Here is a 21,520-nt window from a genome sequence, read left to right on the forward strand (position 1 = left end):
CAAATTTTAAAGTGGCTAAACATACAAATGTTACAAATATTTAAATACATTACAAGTTTCAAAAGAAATTACATTAAAATATAATTAAGTTCACCAATAATGCTTGTCAGTACATTTGTCAGTACACTGTAACCATATTTCAAAAACAGTAAAAGCAATTGTGAAATGTACTTATATCCTTATTAAGAATGTAAATAAGCACTCTAAAGTTCAACTCATTGCATTTAATATAAATTTAAACTATAAAACATTTTCATTTAATTGCAAATAACATGCAATTAATAATTGTCTGAAAACTTTAAATTCACTTCACAAAAATATATAAAAGTATATTATTTCCGTAAATGCTCTTTAAAAGTATGCTAAGGTGTACTACTTCACAAGGAAATTTATAAATATATAAAAGGTTGAAAAAAAATTCTAAATCCAATAGCCTTACAGACAGTCAGCAGTAACGTGAGTATGAGCCAGCTGAGCTCCATTCTGTCCCGTGAATGAATGAGTTGTTCTTGTGATGCTGTGACTGACTTCCTGTATAATTATGGGTCTACAGTATGGCAGATGTCATCCTCCTGTGAAAAGAAAAGCACATGCACCAACAACACACCTCTTCTTGAGCTACACCCCAGGCTATACTCATAATTTCTAGTAAAAAAAAAAAAAAGATATATTACATATTTAAAGTACAATACCCTACCATTTTTAAGAGAAGTAGACTGCAAGTTTCTAAAACCATGGCTAATAATAAATGTAGCTAATAAGAAGTAAAATCAATAAAGATCTCAGTGTATTGAACAGAGGGGATATATTTATACTAAATTCCAATAAATCCATGATCACCAAAATTACATATTTAAAAGTTTTTTCCTGTGAAAAAAAAAAAAATCTTCATGCCTTAAAATAGCTTGAATGTAACTCTACATCTTTGCTTCAGTATAGAGGAATGTGCAAATTGGCCCCCGCCTCCACTCCCTAATCCTCCACACTTGATCCACTCTGTCAACTTTAGTAAATGCTGCACGATGGCAAGTGGAAATACTGGTTTAATTCAGCCATATATGTTTGAACCAGAAACTGATTTAGAAGAAGTGGAAAAGTGAATTATACAGGCTTGAATACAAGTCGATCATGTATCAGAATGGTAATGCATTTTATGTATCGCTCTACACAACATCAGACACATAACGGTAATTAATATGATTAGCCTTTTTCTTGACTGTTTTCAAACAGATAATAATGTGTTGCTAATTGCCATAGAAACGCTTTGAACAGCTCAGAACGTCAGTGGAGAAAAGCATTTAGTTCATCATAACATTGGAATAATAGTACATCATATACATAATTCACACGCTATATTGCTAAATGTACCCGATTTTTCACTTCAACAGAAAAATATACCCGGATGAACTGGCTTCTCTTGAGACTCCTCTAGCATAGTAATGATATGCTAAAGCCCGCCCCCCTCATGATGTGATTGGTTACAAGGTAGTTTGTGATGTAAGCAACACAGGCGATTTCAAACCACGTTTTGTTTTTTTTCACTGCAATTTTAGGAGAAAGTACTCGGCAATGGTGTTGACTTGTGAATTTGCACATGGTATCTCTTAAAGCATTTTAGAAACACCACATAGACATATAAACAACATTTAAAAACTTGATTTTCATCTTAAGTAAATATTCATCTTCAAAAACAAAAGGGACTAATAAAGGTAACAAATTTGGCTCAGACTCAAACTCTGAGCTGATCTGCAGACTATGAAATTTGATAAAATGAGGTAAATTGGAATAGAGGATTTGGGCTCGAAAAGGAATGTTAGAAGAATTGTCACTGGGTACTAGTGGCTGCTTATATGAGCTAGGGCTGTCACTTTACGTTCGAAAATCGATTGCACAATAGATTGGACCAACCAACACAAGTTTCGAAAACGAAAATAGGGAATCGACTTTGACGGCCTTCTCCCGGAGCGCGTCCAATTTGTCACGATACACCCGCAGCGAACGCGCGTCACACAGCAACTGCAGGCTCTGACAAACACATAACAGCAAATTATACTTATGCATAATGTGTCTCTTTTTCTTTTTACTACAAAAATGTGAATTCTGCCGGTATCCAGACAGTCTCATGCGTACAGATACAGATTTGGGCTACGGTCTACAATCGCCTGCGTAGGCGAAATTTGTTTGACATTTCTAATGGTAAACACAGCCATGTTGAAGCCTGCAGTAATGTTTTTCATTGATGTTATGGCAGTCCACTCTGCTTATTGTTTTTCGAGAATGTTGCACTCCTGTTTGTCATTGTGCACGAAACTTCACGCCAATAAATCATCAGGAATATTGCTGACTTGTGCGTCTCAAGCGCCCTCTTTACGTTCGTCCTAATGCCTAATGATTCTACAATCGATTCAACTAACACATATGTCTCAAAAATCGGATAGTATTTTTTCACAAAAGTGACAGCCCTAATATGAGCTTATGATGATTGGCAGGACCGAAAGATGATCAGCCTTCTTCCAAACTTATGTTTAGAGCTTCACTACATGATTGACAACTCAAAGTAACCTGTTACTCCAATGAAAATTCTGACCAAAATTTCCAGTGTTAGCATTTCTTTTCTTTAGTAGCTCCCCAACACCACAGCCAATGGATTACAGAAATGTCCATGTCTTATAACCACAACGGCTTTCAACCAGGATATCCTTAGAGCAAAGTTTCTCTTAGACCAGGTGTCAATTACATATCAAGCTTCTTGTTAGAGTGTGCTCAGTTCTGGCTTCACTGTGTCTCGCAGCACAGTAATATGTGCCACTGTCCTCCTGTGCAGTGAGGTTCGAAACAGTCAGGCTGAACAAGTTGTCCTCAGTTTTTAGAATGGCTTTAAAGTTCCGTGTTGCTTTTTCATACTCTTTTATAATATATTCTACAGGTTGTCCATAGTGGACTTGCCTGTACCAAAGCATAGTGTAACTACCCATGCTCACTCCTGCTGCCATGCTGCAGTCTATAGTCACTTCAGCTCCTGGTAGCGCTGATATGAAACGTGTCGACTGAAGCACGGTGTTAGCCGATGTCTGACCTACAGGAATATAAACATATTAGATGACTAAATAACTCTGAACCGGCACTTATTTTAATTAATAATGTCATGCATGTCTAGCATGTGCTCAGCAAGTTGTTTGTCTTGAATAAATAAAAAAGTTGTCCATAATGTGTAAATATCCATATTGCAGATATGACACTCACTTTGACTGATAATAAGGAGCCATTTCAGTAGAAGTATTGGGATGCGGCTGTTCCTCATCTCTCAGTAGATTGAGCCAAGATCAAGTGGAAATGTAAGTTGCAAATAGTAACAGACTCTAAGAGGAGGGGCTGTGCTTTGTAGATGATGATTCATGGCCATTGTTCAACAAAACTGAACAAAATTGAAAAAATAATAATGTTAAGAGAGCCATAAATGAAAATCACAAGTAGGGAAAAGCGGGGCACAACATAATACTTTTTGATTTTCTCAGTTTGTGTAAATACACTTGGCGTTTAGAGTATGGCATCATGGGATCCCATAACTTTGCCTTTCTCCTTTTGTTATCTTTACTTGTAAAAATATTCTGTTTCCTTTTGCAGCATTTATTGCATTGTACATTTCATCTATCAAAAAATCTTATGTTAAAACAAGTCATGTTGTGAGAAATAGCAGAATAATTGCATACTACAAATCACCCAGCTGAGCTTTCAATGTAATGCTTAAGACAAATGTGTGTACCATAGAAGCTTCACATGAATTTCTGCATTGAATACTCAGATAAAGATATAATCTGATTAAACTAATAATATACGTCTACCCCGCAGAACTGTATTGAAGACATTAAATGATCGTTGACAAGGTAGGCTGAAAAAAGTATGCAAACCTCTGTGTTACGACTTCTCCAAAAGCTAACTGGATTCATTTCAGGAGATGAGACTATATTAAGGCATGTCTCAAGTAAGCCAAAAAATGCACAAGACTTTGTTCTGAAGAAAAAGGTGCACTAGTGATAGTATACAAGTCAAATACTTGTAGCACATTTTTGTTTATGAAAGTACATTTTGAAGAATACTCTGTTAACTACTAGTTTAGTAGTTTTATGCTGCAAGTACTTGTAAGTTTTCTTTAAGTGAACATAACATCATGCTTTTTACTATTTATATATTATTTTTGCACTTTAAGTATACTACTATGTTCCTATTAGGTATTATTTTTTATACTTGAAATATACCTTTAACTGTACTTTAACTCTTGCCATTTTAAAAACATTTTATTCTAGCTTCATGCGTCCTTTTTATCAACACATGAATGTGGGTAAGTTTCATTAAAAAAGCAACATTTTAAACAAAAAGCTGAGAATATCACATGATCAAAATACATATGGAGTAGATCGAGTTCATCAACACCCCCAGAGCTTCACAGTCATTAACCCTTCCTGGGTCAACATTTCATTCAGGAACGTTTTGATTAATATGCTGTTTAATGTTTGAGGATTGCGTTATTTTACATTTGCGTAAGCAATCTTCTAGCCTATCACTTGTTGTTTCTTCTTCTTCACCTGTGCTTTGATCTGGAGATTTTGTACTATCACAGAAGTGTAATAGCGCCCCCAACCGTATAACAGTGAACTGATAGCCTGAAATTTCAGTAAATGGCGGGGAAAGAGTAAAGTAGATCTGAAGAACATTACTATCTACACTACCAGTGGAATAGCCTACACAAAAATTCAGATACTCCCGATTTAGGGACATATCTTTTTTCTTTATAAATCAATATTTTCAAACAATGTAAGTTTATAAGACCAAATGTAAAACTATGTGACAAAAATATTTAATAGGCTACTCAATCAAAAGAGTAAACACAATTACAAGCCAAGTATACTTAGAATACTTCATTACACTTTTAAGTATATCTCAGTCAAAAGATTGGGTACAAGTAAAGGCCAAATATACTTAAGACTTTTCTGTCAGTAAAAGTCAAGTATACTTCAGTGCAATTTTAAGTATATTTCTGAGAAGTACATTAAAAGTAGACGAAGTATACTTTCTTATTTTTAGTTTAAAAGAAGTATACTAAAAGCACACTTGAATAAACTTCGTTTAAAAAAAAAAAAAAAAAAAAAAAAAGGAATATGTGTTTCCAGACTTTTAAGCCAATTGAGATGCAGTGGCATGACCTAAAGAAGACTGTTATCAAGAAGACCCAGAAATATTGATAATCTAAAACAGGTTTGTGGAGAGGGATGGTCCAACATTAGAGAATAACAGTCTCGTAACGCAGTAATCTGCTGTATTCTCCACAATCTAGCACTCAGATCTGGCTACAAGGTCAAAAGCTGCCTTCAAATTGATGATTTGCATAATTTATTCAATAAATCAGACACTAAAATAACAAAGAAGGCATGAGCATGTGCAAATAAACAGCACTAACAGCAGACACAATTCATTTCTAAGTGAATTTTCCATTGCTTACTTCTCACCTGAAAGGAAGCTCATATACTGGCATTTAGTCAAGGTTTGTGTAACACACCTGATAGTGGTTCACCACTTACATCAGAATCAAATCTCAATCTTTTACAGTAACATAAAAAAAAACATATCTTAGAATAGAGGTAGAGGGTTTTTCTGTTAGTAATAATTGATTTTGCAGCACTGTGTACTTGCAGCACAATAATAAACAGCCGAGTCTGACGGAGTGAGTTCTGAGATGGTTAGAGATCCTATCACTGTATCCTCTCTAGTTTGTGTAAATCGCTCTGTGAATCCAGGCTCAGAGTTTGCGGGAGATCCTGAGAAACCATAGCCGATTAGATCTAGAGACATGTTCTGTTGTCGATACCATAACATAACAGTTAAGGTATTGTCATCATGCTTGCAGTTGATCACTGCCTTGCCACTTTGATTGACAATCAAATGTGGAGACTGTTCAAACTGTACACAATCTGCAGACCCTGTGGAGAAAATATTAGTAAAGTTAGAAAACATTCAGAAAAAAAAAATCAACATGGTCAAAATTGATTAAATAAATTGTGTATTTATATTACTTTAAAAGCATACTTAAAAATATGATGAGAAAAATGCCCAGCCTAAAAGCAACCCCATACATCTCTGAAGTACAGTGTTATAGAGAATGAAAGTGTTCTAGAGATACTTAGAGACATTAGAGAGAGAGGAAAGATTGTAATATCCTGTATTGTAACTGTCACTTCCCAGTTTTTTATAAACCCGTGTTACATCTCCCCCTGTTGGCCCACAGTTCTTTGTTCAAATGCTCATGTATTCCAATCAGTTTCATGTGTTTCTCAGCATTATTTAAATGATATTTTTCTGTACAAGTCTATTATTATCTATAATTATGGCATAATATACTGTGTGTCTAATAACCCCACCCCTCAACAGAGGAATAAAACAAATTGTGAATGATCACCAATGGCATCATTAAAATGTAGTGCATGAATTAAGAGTCACTTGTGTAAATGTTGATAGCAGAATGACTTGACTATGATCTGTGACTATCTATTATTGTGATGTTTAAAGCAGTGTTTCTCAACCAGGGGGCCTCAGTAAGTTTCCAAGGGGTCCCCAGGATGACATCAAATTGAAACTTATAAACCTTATACATTTAAAGCTACTGTAATCACAAAAATTAATCACTTCCAGTTTCTGTTCATGAAAAAGTTTTTTTAAAATGAAAAATATTTTAGTCTGTATGAGGGTGGGCCTTCAAATATTGTGATGGACAATGGCTGTCTTCCAGTCAAAAGATTGAGAACCACTAGTTTAAGTAAGGGATAATTATCTCAAAATAACCCCCGACAGGATGATGAAGACAACCGCCGGCTGGATGTACATTATCCTGCTTATTACACGGCTACTTGACACATAGGTAAATAATTAGACCCGAAATATTGAGTTGAAATATTTTATTAGCTCTTCAAACGCAAAGCTTCAGCGGAGAGAGCACTTGCAGCGCGGCAAGTTCAAACTAAACGGACATTTAAGAGATACGGTATACAGTCATTCATATCACTTATTACACAGCATTTCTCCACATGGGGGATAAGAGATATTGATTTCAGATGAAACTGTTTTATAATCGAACCTGTTTGTATATTATAATCCAACAGTGTACAAAACAATAGTCACAAAATGGCAGCAGCTGCCTTTGTATGAAACGAGAAAGCAAGTCCACAATACTGGATGGTATAATTAAATAACTGTCGACAAAAAATTGATTTGACTGAGTTTTAATATTTTATTAGCTCACCAAACGCAAAACTTCCACGAAGAAAAAACTTTCCTATCAGGCTCATAGCACTGCTGTCTTCAGTGACTCGGATGAGCCTGCGTTATCTGTTTTGAGCGGTTGTTATCTGGGAATAACAGCTGGATGACGCTATTGACCAATCAGAATCAAGTATTCCACAGAGCCGTGTAATAAAGTAAATGATTACATAGCTCTCTGGAATACTTGTCTGATTGGTCAATTGTGACATTCCGAGGTATGTTATTCCCTGTTTCCTGTCGTCAAAAGCAATGCTGAACAACACACCGCCCATCCGTGTATCTGAAGCCTGCATGTCTTTCATGTTTCTCGTATCACACGGCAGACTCGATCTTGCTTGTGGTGAAAAGCTGTGTAATAAGTGGTATGACTACATCCCTTAAATGTTTGTCTAGTTTGAAATTGTTCAGTTGTCTTGGCTAAAAGTTGCTTGCTAGCAACTGTTTTCTTCGCAGAAGCTTTGCGTTTAGTGAGCTAATTAAATTTAAAAAAAAGAAACATTACACAGCTATTTCATGTAGGGAAATAGCTGTGTAATGAGTGGGATAATCAACATCCAGACAATTATCGCAGAACAAATCCCTTCAGGGTGATAAAAGATCCCTGATCATCCTGAAGGGGTTTATTCTGCGATAATAACTGGCTGGATGATTATCGCTTACTTGCATAACAAATGTTTTGGTTTCCTGTGTGCTTGAGTTTTAGTTGAGCAGTAGTTTTAGTCTGTGCCACTGTGCATACTGACAGCACAGTAATAAACTGCAGAGTCTGATAGACTGAGATTAGAGATTTCCAGAGCTCCATTCAGTGTACCTGCTCTTTTCAATTGAAAACCCTTAAATCCATCCTCATAGTTGGGCTTACTCTCACCGTAGCTGTAACCGATTAGAGCCATTGCTGTATTCTTTTGTTGATACCATAGCATTATTAGCATGTTACTGTCATCATGACTACACTCCATCTCGGTTTTGTCATTTTTTTGGGCAAATAAGGACGTCACCTTCTGTTGAACATTCACACATCTAGCCTTCCCTATGAAAAGAAAAGTCAGGCTTTAAGAAACATTCCGCTTCAAATTAACCAAATTCCACTTCAAACATCTATGAAGTATTGATAAAAAAATATTGATTCCTATCTCAAATGAATTCTTACCCATGTAAAAGAAGAAAAATATGCACAGTCCATATGCAGCTCTTAACATCCTTCTAAACTAGAGTTCCAAAAACTCATACAGCAAAAATAATGGGACAAGACAGAGTGTATGAGTCTTTAGTAAAGATAGAAAGAGTGGTAAACCTCTATATTAAAATAAAAAGTTACATCTCCCCCTACTGACTGTATAACATCAATGAGACCTTGGTGTGAAGGTGTTATTGGTGGAAGGGAGGAGTATAACGTCATCAATACAAGTGTATATGAGAGTTTTCAGGCACTACTGACTTAACTGTAAAGATAAGGGTTCATTTATTTGTGGTTGAGGCAGGTGTGATTGCCTTAGTTTGCCATCCAAAGAGTTTTTTGTCGTATAGTTTGTTGTCTTTTATTCACTGTGTAAACTAGGGCTGTGTATTGGCAAGAATCTGGCGATACGATACGTATCACGATACATGGGTCACGATTCAATATATTGCAATATATTTCGATACTGTGCATAAGGCGATATATTGGGATTTTTTAAAAGTAAAATATATTAAAATATTTGAAAAAAAGACATGATGTGCATAAAAGTCAAAGAAGTTTACTATAGGTAAACAATTCAGTACACAGAAAATCAAACTGCCAGTTTGGGCTTGTGGTTTACAGGTTCTTAGTGAGCAAATGTTTATATGCTCAAGTAGGCCATAATAAAAGAAAATAGGTACATAGCCCCTGTCACAATACAAAACAACAACGTGAACTGGACGAAAATGAATGAAAGTGGATGAAAGTGAACAAAATAAATGTGTCATATATTGAAATCAAGTTTTATGTGATAAAAGATTTTAAAAGAACTGGACGCGCGAATGAGGCGAACCGCGCCGCACTAAACGCCTCGTGCCGCAGGACCTCCAGACGCGCGTAAACGCGTCTTTGCATTGACTTAACATTGCAATCACTCGCGCCAGATGCTCTCTTCGCGTTTGATGTGAACGATGCACGCGATTACATTTAGAAATAGACAAGCTTTGTTTCCAAATGCACCAAGCAAAGATATCCTTTCAGTTGTATAAACTTTTATAAAACCAGCCAATATAATCACAATAAACACATCCAAAATGAAATATTTAACATATAGGCTATATAACAACTGCACAACGTCTAATTTGTAAACAAAATGATTTACGCACTAAATCCAGCATAAACTCCGGCACAATTTGCATATGTTTAAACTCTCAAGGTAGACATCACATCCCGAACCTCACAGCAATTGGCTGCCGACTGCGTTTTTCGCTTGATATTTGTATAAAGGAACTGCCCAACTTTTTGACGCTCTCGGTCGCTCTCAACGCTTTCTCCGGTCCGCTGTCAATCCTAAAATGTCCAGTGGACACGCACCGTTATAGGCGAGCCTGGCGAGGACACTAGTGGTGCGTCTCAGCATAGCTATCTATTGGTAGGGATTTAAACAACATAAACGTGAACCACTGTCTTAAGGTCTTACCATGAATATTTTTGGACGTAAAAAAAAAAAAAAAAAAAAATCGATATTGCGTTTTTGAAAATCGATACAGTATTGCAAAATAAAATATCGCGATACTCAAGTGTATCGATTTTTTCTTACACCCCTAGTGTAAACTAGCAGCACACAGATACACAGCATCAATCCCCTCCTTAACATCCACAGTCAGGGTCCATTTCTTTTTCTCTGTGCCCGACACGTTAAAGCCAGTTTCAAAACCCTTCTCATTAGAAGGAGAATTAAAATGGTTGCTTCCAACAAGCACTGGCCCTTCACCTTGTATTTGCCTGTACCAGTATTTGTAGTCATAGTCTGTATCATTCTGGTAACAGTGCATTTCAGCTGAAGAGCCTGGAAGGCTGGATATGTACTTTGGCCATTGAGTGATCAGAACACTGTCACTGAAATCTGCTGGAAATACAAAGATATTATCAAAATCAAGATATGTTGTTCATTAAAAATCTACATTTGGTTAAATCCAAGGGAATCACTGTAATTTAAAGTAATACCTTTAAGACAAAGCAAAGTGAATAGGAGAAGAAAAGACTCCATTTAGAGATGGTTTTCGTGAATTATTCTCTGATGTTCAGTTAACTACACAGTGACAAACATTTGTGGATCTTTATTTAAGACACACCCCTTTGTTGCTTAGTCATTGGTGGAAAAGGGATGACACTATTCTTCTTTTCCAGAAGCTCTTGCCCTCATAGTCAGCTGTTTTCTGAACCAGAATCCTAGAATGGAACTTTCCGAGAGACTGAATGCAAGTGCTCGACATAGACAGCAACTCGGCCAAAATAGTGCTTGATTCACACCAGTGGACACCAGTGTCCAGACATTAGCATGTTGCAAAGATGATCCTGAAAAGATGATCCTGTAAAAAGATAATGTAAAGATAATACTGTAAAAGAGTGAGTCATTGAATCTTTTATTAAATTGAGTTGTACAACATTTTTATTTATTTAGGAATTAAACAAGTCACTGGCTAAACTGGAAATACTATTAGCATACTGTATACTCATACTGTTTCTCCCATATATTTATATCGCAGTCACAAAATGTGGTGTTTTTCCTGAAAATCAACATGGCTATGATTACCTGCGGCACAAGACCGTGTGTGTGTGTGTGTGTGTGTGTGTGTGTGTGTGTGTGTGTGTGTGTGTGTGTGTGTTTCCTGTAAGTTTGGTTTTTAGTCAGGCAGGTAATAAAGACTACAGCACTGTGCATACTGACAGCACAGTAATAAACGGCAGAGTCTGATAGACTGAGTTCAGAGATTTCCAGAGCTCCATTCAGTGTACCTGCTCTTTTCAATTTAAACCGCTCTTTAAATCCATCCTCTATGGTTGGGTCACTTGAAGCACCATAGCTGTAGCCGATTAGAGCCATTGCTGTATTCTTCTGTTGATACCATAGCATAGTTAGCATGCTATTGTCATCATGACTACACTCCATCTCAGTTTTGTCATTTTTTTTGGCAAATAAGGACGTCACCTTCTGTTGAACATTCACACATCTAGCCTTCCCTATGAAAAGAAAAGTCAGGCTTTAAGAAACATTCCGCTTCAAATTAACCAAATTCCACTTCAAACATCTATGAAGTATTGATAAAAAAATATTGATTCCTATCTCAAATGAATTCTTACCCATGTAAAAGAAGAAAAATATGCACAGTCCATATGCAGCTCTTAACATCCTTCTAAACTAGGGTTCCAAAAACTCATACAGCAAAGATAATGGGACAAGACAGAGTGTATGAGTCTTTAGTAAAGATAGAAAGAACGGTAAACCTCTATATTAAAATAAACAGTTACATCTCCCCCTACTGACTGTATAACATCAATGAGACCTTGGTGTGAAGGTGTTATTGGTGGAAGGGAGGAGTATAACGTCATCAATACGAGTGTATATGAGAGTTCTCAGGCACTACTGACTGTAAAGATAAGGGTTCATTTATTTGTGGTTGAGGCAGGTGTGATTGCCTTTGCCATCCAAAGAGTTTTTTGTCGTATAGTTTATTGTCTTTTATTCACTGTGTAAACTAGCAGCACACAGATACACAGCATCAATCCCCTCCTTAACATCCACAGTCAGGGTCCATTTCTTTGTCTCTGTACCCGACACGTTAAAGCCAGTTTCAAAACCCTTCTCATTAGAAGGAGAATTAAAATTGTTGCTTCCAACAAGCACTGGCCCTTCACCTTGTATTTGCCTGTACCAGTATTTGTAGTTATAGTCTGTATCATTCTGGTAACAGTGCATTTCAGCTGAAGAGCCTGGAAGGCTGGATATGTACTTCGGCCATTGAGTGATCAGAACACTGTCACTGAAGTCTGCTGGAAATACAAAGATATATTATCAAAATCAAGATATGTTGTTCATTAAAAATCTACATTTGGTTAAACCAAGGGAATCACTGTAAGTTAAAGTAATACCTTTAAGACAAAGCAAAGTGAATAGGAGAAGAAAAGACTCCATTTAGAGATGGTTTTCGTGAATTATTCTCTGATGGTCAGTTAACTACACAGTGACAAACATTTGTGGATCTGTATTTAAGACACACCCCTTTGTTGCTTAGTCATTGGTGGAAAAAGGATGACACTATTCTTCTTTTCCAGAAGCTCTTGCCCTCATAGTCAGCTGTTTTCTGAACCAGAATCCTAGAATGGAACTTTCTGAGAGACTGAATACAGGTGCTCGACATAGACAGCAACTTAGCCAAAATAGTGCTTGATTCACACCAGTGGACACCAGTGTCCAGACATTAGCATGTTGCAAAGATGATCCTGAAAAGATAATCCTGTAAAAAGATAATGTAAAGATAATACTGTAAAAGAGTGAGTCATTGAATATTTCATTTAACTGAGTTGTACAAAATTTGTATTTATTCAGGAATTAAACAAGTCACTGGCTAAACTGGAAATACTATTAGCATACTGTATACTCATACTATTTATCCCATATATTTATATCGCAGTCACAAAATGTGGTGTTTTTCCAGAAAATCAACATGGCTATGATTACCTGCAGCACAAGACCGTGTGTGTGTGTGTGTGTGTGTGTGTGTGTGTGTGTGTGTGTGTGTGTGTGTGTGTGTGTGTGTGTGTGTGTGTGTGTGTGTGTGTGTGTGTGTGTGTGTGTGTGTGTGTGTGTGTGTGTGTGTGTGTGTGTGTGTGTGTGTGTGTGTGTGTGTGTGTGTGTGTGTGTGTGTGTGTGTGTGTGTGTGTGTGTGTGTGTGTGTGTGTGTGTGTGTGTGTGTGTGTGTGTTTCCTGTAAGTTTAGTGGTTTGGTTTTTAGTCAGGCAGGTAATAAAGACTACAGCACTGTGCATACTGACAGCACAGTAATAAACGGCAGAGTCTGATAGACTGAGTTCAGAGATTTCCAGAGCTCCATTCAGTGTACCTGCTCTTTTCAATTTAAACCGCCCTTTAAATCCATCCTCTATGGTTGGGTCACTTGAAGCACCATAGCTGTAGCCGATTAGAGCCATTGCTGTATTCTTCTGTTGATACCATAGCATATTTATCATGGTACTGTCATCATGACTACACTCCATCTCGGTTTTGTCATTTTTTTGGGCAAATAAGAACATCACCTTCTGTTGAACATTCACACATCTAGCCTTCCCTATGAAAAGAAAAGTCAGGCTTTAAGAAACATTCCGCTTCAAATTAACCAAATTCCACTTCAAACATCTATGAAGTATTGATAAAAAAATATTGATTCCTATCTCAAATGAATTCTTACCCATGTAAAAGAAGAAAAATATGCACAGTCCATATGCAGCTCTTAACATCCTTCTAAACTAGGGTTCCAAAAACTCATACAGCAAAGATAATGGGACAAGACAGAGTGTATGAGTCTTTAGTAAAGATAGAAAGAGTGGTAAACCTCTATATTAAAATAAACAGTTACATCTCCCCCTACTGACTGTATAACATCAATGAGACCTTGCTGTGAAGGTGTTATTGGTGGAAGGGAGGAGTATAACGTCATCAATACGAGTGTATATGAGAGTTCTCAGGCACTACTGACTTGTCTGTAAAGATATGGGTTCATTTATTTGTGGTTGAGGCAGGTGTGATTGCCTTTGCCATCCAAAGAGTTTTTTGTTGTATAGTTTATTGTCTTTTATTCACTGTGTAAACTAGCAGCACACAGATACACAGCATCAATCCCCTCCTTAACATCCACAGTCAGGGTCCATTTCTTTGTCTCTGTGCCAGACACTGTAAAGCCAGTTTCAAAACCCTTCTCAAGAGAACTAGCAGTCCCCATGATGCTTCCAACAAGCACTGGCCCTTCACCTTGTATTTGCCTGTACCAGTATTTGTAGTTATAGTCTGTATCATTCTGGTAACAGTGCATTTCAGCTGAAGAGCCTGGAAGGCTGGATATGTACTTCGGCCATTGAGTGATCAGAACACTGTCACTGAAATCTGCTGGAAATACAAAGATATTATCAAAATCAAGATATGTTGTTCATTAAAAATCTACATTTGGTTAAATCCAAGGCAATCACTGTAAGTTAAAGTAATACCTTTAAGACAAAGCAAAGTGAATAGGAGAAGAAAAGACATTTAGAGATGGTTTTCGTGAATTATTCTCTGATGGTCAGTTAACTACACAGAGACAAACATTTGTGGATCTGTATTTAAGACACACCCCTTTGTTGCTTAGTCATTGGTGGAAAAAGGATGACACTATTCTTCTTTTCCAGAAGCTCTTGCCCTCATAGTCAGCTGTTTTCTGAACCAGAATCCTAGAATGGAACTTTCCGAGAGACTGAATACAAGTGCTCGACATAGACAGCAACTCGGCCAAAATAGTGCTTGATTCACACCATTGGACACCAGTGTCCAGACATTAGCGTGTTGCAAAGATGATCCTGAAAAGATGATCCTGTAAAAAGATAATGTAAAGATAATACTGTAAAAGAGTGAGTCATTGAATCTTTAACTGAGTTTGTATTTTGTATTTATTCAGGAACTAAACAAGTCACTGGCTAAATGGCTATGATTACCTGCAGCACAAGACCGTGTGTGTGTGTGTGTGTGTGTGTGTGTTTCCTGTAAGTTTAGTGGTTTGGTTTTTAGTCAGGCAGGTAATAAAGACTACAGCACTGTGCATACTGACAGCACAGTAATAAACGGCAGAGTCTGATAGACTGAGTTCAGAGATTTCCAGAGCTCCATTCAGTGTACCTGCTCTTTTCATTTTAAACCGCTCTTTAAATCCATCCTCTATGGTTGAGTCACTTGTAGCACCATAGCTTAACGCTATTAAGACCATGGCTGTATCCTTTTGCTGATACCATAACATAGTTGTCTTGGTACTGTCATCATAACTACACTTTATCTCTGCAATACTGTTCTTGCTGGCTAATATCGGTGTCAGGTTCTGCTGAACGTTCACACATCTCCCCTTCCCTGTGGGGAAAAAAGGAAGATAATCATTTAGAGATATTCAACTTTAAAGCAAAGGATAATAACAAAACATGATAAAGAATTATAATTACTGATCATTTTGCTAACAAAGAACATCTTACCTATGTACAATAAGAAAAATATGCACAGTCCATATGCAGCTTCAGACATCCTTCTAAAACAGGATTAGAAAAACTCATAAACACAGGAAAGATTAAGTGACAAGAGACAGTGTGTGAGACTTAACTAAAAGAGAGTGAGAAAAAACTTTACTGTAAATAAACAGTCACATCTCCCTCTACTGACTGTATCAATGATGTAAAAGTGTTTTTGGGGAAGGGAGGAGTATAACGTCATCAATATAAGTGTATATGCAAGTTTTCAGGCACTACTGACTTGTCTGTAAAGATAAGGGTTCATTTATTTGTGGTTGAGGCAGGTGTGATTGCAAGTTTCCATCCAAAAAGATTTTTGTCATATAATTTATTGTCTTTTATTCACTGTGTAAACTAGCAGCACACAGATACACAGCATCAATCCCCTCCTTAACATCCACAGTCAGGGTCCATTTCTTTGTCTCTGTACCCGACACGTTAAAGCCAGTTTCAAAACCCTTCCCATTAGAGTGAGAATTAACCATGATGCTTCCAACAAGCACTGGCCCTTCACCTTGTATTTGCCTGTACCAGTATTTAGTTCGTGTCATTCTGGTAACAGTGCATTTCAACTGAAGAGCCTGAAGGCTGGATATGTACTTCGGCCAATGAGAGATCAATGAGTGAAACACTCTTACTGAAATCTGCTGGAAAGACAAACATTTATTATTATTGTTGTAAGCTCGCGCTCAATCGGCCCAAAGTCCGGCGTCCGACCAGCGCGGAAGGTCTTAACGTGTTACTGTCCTTTTCTCGAGGCAAAGTATGTTTTGATTAAATGCTAGGGTTGTGCCGATAGACGATAGTATCGTGTATCGACGATAGACAGAGATATCGCCGATGGCAGATGCCTTTGACGATATCAATACGATAATTGGCTCGTTTTCCTATTAATGTATTAAATCATTATTATTATTATGAAGCTAGTATAGTTACAATTATATTTGCCTTGCCTAAATTCATAACAATAACCACACTTGCGGCATCACATAACCACACATGCGACGTCACCGACGCGCGCGTATGAGGACTCCTCAAAGTAAATATTTTTAAAACAGACTAAAAAAAACTACATCCCACAACGAAATTTAATTGCAAGGTGATCAGGCCCGGAGTGGGTAATCGGGAGAATCGGGAGATATCCCGGTGGGCCGCTTCACTTTTGGGCCGGTCGAGGAAATTTTTTTTTTTTTTTTTCACATTTCAATGTCACGTTAGTTAGGCTACATTACACGTTCCGCATTCTGACACCGCAGCGCGCAGCCTCTGCATGGGTTGTACCATGTGAGGGAGTTCTCCCCTCCCCTCCTATAGAGTTGGTTGGGTCCATAGCCCGTCTTTTCCAAAACGTTTTCTCAGGTAGGCTACCGCGGCACCACCGGCGCCTACCGATAAGCTGGGCCGGCCCTACCGTAAACGGTACGCGTCAGGGAGGATGGATGGGAGGAAGAGGCCAGGAGGTATGGAAGCTTGTTTCCACCACAGAATAAAACATTTTAAAAGATAATTGTGACTTTTTAATCTCACAATTGCGAGTTTACACTGGGAAAGAATTGCGAGATATAAAGTCAGAATTGCGTGAAATAAAGTCGCAATTGCGTGTTATAAAGTCAGAATTGCGAGATATAAAGTCATAATTGTGTGAAATAAAGTCTCAATTGCGTGTTATAAAGTCAGAATTGCGACATATAAAGTCAGAATTGCCTGAAATAAAGTTGCAATTGCGTGTTATAAAGTCAGCATTGCGAGATATGGTCAGAATTGCGTGATATAAAGTCGCAATTGCGTGTTATAAAGTCAGAATTGCGACATATAAAGTCAGAATTGTGTGAAATAAAGTCGCAATTGCTTCTTATAGTCAGAAATTGCAAGATATAAAGTCAGAACTGCGTGAAATGTAGTTGCAATTGCTTCTTTTAAAGTCAGAATTGCGAGATAGTCAGAATTGTGTGATATAAAGTCGCAATTGCGTGCTATAAAGTCAGAATTGCTTCTTATAAAGTCAGAATTGTGTGAAACAAAGTCGCAATTGCTTCTTATAAAGTCTAAGTGAATTATTATTTAACCTTTACATTATATGTTGAACCATTACAAACTACACAATAGTAAGAGATGAACTGTTGCTTCATTTATCCAATTTGGAAAAAGTGCTAATTTGGAATTCCACCATGGAAAAAGTGGGCCGGTCTTGGGCCTGAAACTCCCGGGCTGAAAAGTGGCCCCACTCCGGCCCTGAAGGTGATCCATTCACAAATTGCCAAGAGTGCTTGTTTTAACAGAGCATCATTCTTATACAGAGCCAAGATGAAGACGCGGCATCGTTGTTCGTCAGTATTTTGTTTCCATAGCACATTAACAAAATATTTAATGACAGTAAAAACACTAAAAACAGTACAATTACAAAATATTAATTATAATAATAATATAAATAAAATTATATAGGCCGCCTAGGCCTAATAAAGTTACACGAAGCATCTGTTGAACTCTGCCTGTGAAAATCACAAGCAACTTCAAACTTGTTTAACAAGAAATATTCTTCTATTTTTTTCACTGTCAATAATGTAAGTCCACAAGAGAAATATTAAGCCAGTAAATTAAGATGCTGTAGCCTACCGTTATATCCACCGTCGTCTCTGAGAGAACGCGCCGTTAATGCAGTGAAAGCTCAGTCCGTTTCTGCTTTCACTTTCAGGGAATGAGCGCGTTTACATGCACGTTATTAACTCGATTATGCTGAATAAACTGACAATGCATGTGGTCATGTAAACGGATTAACCCATTTTCCTTTATCAGAGTCAAGTCATAAGTAAGTACCGATCGACTTTTAGATTTTTGCCTCTGATTTCTCCCGGCATTTAAAACCCGCGTTATTTGGGCTTATTGAAGTGCGGTGCGCATAAGTGAAGTGCATCCAGACAGAGGAGGACATATCGCAGACTCCGACTCTTTCTTGACCCAATAAATTAAAACGTGTTCATGATCTCGTGCAGAAGCAGCCTACAGTCAAAATGCTGCATCTGTAATGGCATGAGAGGATAATGTGTGTCCGTAAATTTCCCGCTGACATGTTGAAATATACAAGAATGGTCAGATACAAGAATGACTAGGATCTTTTTTTTTTTTACCTCACTATACCAGGAAATAACCTGATTTAGCCTATTAATAAACACTCCACCTTTGCTAGCAAAATAGAAAAAGATTCTCATTTAAAACGAAGTAATAAAACAAGCAAATTGATGAGTAAATAAGCAAGTTAATAATCAAATAAGTAAGCCCCGCCCCCCTCACGATAATATCGTGTATCGCCGATCTCACAGGCTGACGATAGGACGATATGAAAATGGAGCATATCGCGCAACCCTATTAAATGCAATACATTTGAATATGTATTCTCTCATTATTTCAACTGACTCCATAAATGAAAAGGTTTTAATGATATCTGTGGATCATTAATTATGAGCGAATGTTTGACTATTCCGTTTAACTCTTCAATGAAAATAATGTCAAAGTCAGTTAGAATAATCAAATGTAACAATTTATTATGTCAGGTAAATGTATCATGCCAATTTCATAATCAATTCAAAGATAATCGATACAAAACATCAAATGCTCTGGAATAGAGAGAAGATGCAAACCCAACTTTAAGCAATACATTAGGCTGAGAGATCTCTCTCTCAGCCTCACGGACCAATCTGAAGTACAGAAAAGGCCCCGAATTCCCTGCTGCATTTCATTAAATAGCCAGGACCTCTTTCACTTGGAAATATCTTTTAACAATGGAAATTTGCATCCAGAGGTTACATCTTTGGGTGTAGGGAGACCATTTGTCTAGAGGCCAACCCCTCCTTGTGTGCTAGTTATCCATAAACTCTCAAAAACCTTATTACCTTTTGTTTTACTTATTTGGAAATGAGACATTTGAACCAGTCGCACTGTGACATTTTAAATGATACCAAACATGAAAAATACTCTGTGATAATCATTCACATTAAACTATACATTTTCTTGGGTGATTTACATGTGGTCTCAGCATGTGAGAGGGGGAAATCAAGGCAATCAAAATCAAGGGAATCACTGCAGTTCCTATTCTAAATTAAAGTAATACCTTTAAGACAAAGCAATGTGAATAGGTGAAAAAAGTAGTCCATTTAGTGTGTTTTTTTGTGTGTGTGAACTGTAAAATATATTCTCTGATGTTCAGTTAAGCATATAAAGGCAAAAGTCTTGTTCTTTATTTAAGACACACTTTTTTGTTGCTTTGTCATTGGTGGAAAAAGGATGGCACTATTCCTCTGTTCCAAAAGCTCTTGCCTACATAGGCAACTGTCTTCTGAAGTAGTAGTCTAATGCTCTATAGACAGCAAATCAGCCCACTACCAAAATAAGGCTTGGTTTATAATGGACACCAGTGCAGTTTGATCTTAGCATGTTGCAGAGATAATACTGTAATGAGAATAAATAATACATATTGTAGCACATGCAGATATGGACCCTTTTCACATTAAAGTAAACTGGTGCTGAGGAAACTTCTAATAGCGAAATGGGAAATAATGGCGCACATATAACGTCTCGGTTACGTATGTAACCCTCGTTCCCTGAGTACCAGAGGTGGGTAGTAACGAAGTACATTTACTTCGTTACATTTACTTGAGTACTTTTTTAGAAAAATTGTACTTTTAAGAGTAGATTTAAATGTGGGTACTTATTACTTTTACTCGAGTACATTTCTAATGAAAAAACTGTACTTTTACTTCGTTACATTGGGCGACGTTCCTCTCGTTACTTTATTTTAATGCAATATGTGTTGTTAAATGCGTAGTTTATTCCAAGCACGCTGTATCTTTTTTCTGGACTTGAGCGATGCTCAATTCACAAATGAATGACTCTTTTGAGTCGATTCTGTTCAAAGACTTCATCAAACAAGTTGGCAGATCTGTCTAAATCGGTTCGCGAATCAGTTTGAATGATCTGTTCAGTTCCTGCACGCACTGAATCATCTGAAGCCCTTTTAATTCACACTCGACTCGGAGTCGTAACAGAAAGATTTAAGCACATCAAGAGCGTTAGATGAAGTGGCAGTGGACCTACAGTAGCTACTAGCTACAGTCAAGTGAGAGCAAATCTTCAAATGCATCAACTTTTTGCCAGCGATGAAGATCTTTATTAGTTGAACATCTTCGTATGCTGTCTGTGAATGAATGATTCCACAGGACGATATATTCGATTTCATTTCACTCAGGTAATACATTTTACAACCAAACAGATTACTACGCCACGATACTAGAAAGTATGACATTACCCGTTTTTTGGACATATAAATTAATTTACATTAAATAAAGCTACCATTGTTCACAGTTAATGAACACCCGCCATCCCGCGGTAGTTTGTGTGTATTGTTGCGCAGTGGCGTGCGAACTCGACTTGAAAACGAATGCCTTTGCCTGCCGTTGACAGTTAACCAATTTAAACATGCTTGCAGAAATATACATTTGATTATATTTTGGAGAACAGTCAGAAGAAGATTCGTCGATGTACTTTTTTTTTTTTTTTTTTGTGTGTGTTCAGATGTTCAGTAGCAGTCATGAGCGCGCGAGCACATGTGAAGAGTTTTTAACTCTTCTCTGTAAATACCTTTGAATGCAACACTGCAGATTCATTTTATTTCGAAATTTTCTAATAATCCAAATGTAGTTGTATAAGTTACTATTATACAAACCAGAGGACAGGCAATGATTTTCGAGCTATACAGATGGCAGAAATAATGCTTACGTCTCTCTTCTGTTTTTGTTGCAAAGATAGCTGATAATAATAGTCATTTAAATAAACAAAATAAACTAAATATATCATTTTATATATAGCCTACTACTTCAGAGGCAAAAGCCTCTAAGTACCATCTGAAATTTTCTTCTAAAAGAGCATTTTTATCAAGCTTGTATGTTTATGTTCACACTTAAATGGCAATGAAAAG

The 21,520-nt window shown here is 37.1% G+C and overlaps 1 protein-coding gene across 2 annotated transcripts in view; it reads right to left on the minus strand.

The window, feature by feature from the left end:
• LOC308707827 (M1-specific T cell receptor beta chain) overlaps positions 1-21,520 on the minus strand; it is a 131,617-nt gene that overhangs the window by 19,595 nt on the left and 90,502 nt on the right. The gene's annotated exons all lie outside the window — the stretch shown is intronic.

The sequence above is a fragment of the Scardinius erythrophthalmus genome (genome assembly GCF_964197995.2).
Source record: "Scardinius erythrophthalmus genome assembly, chromosome: 19".
Taxonomy (NCBI): domain Eukaryota; kingdom Metazoa; phylum Chordata; class Actinopteri; order Cypriniformes; family Leuciscidae; genus Scardinius; species Scardinius erythrophthalmus.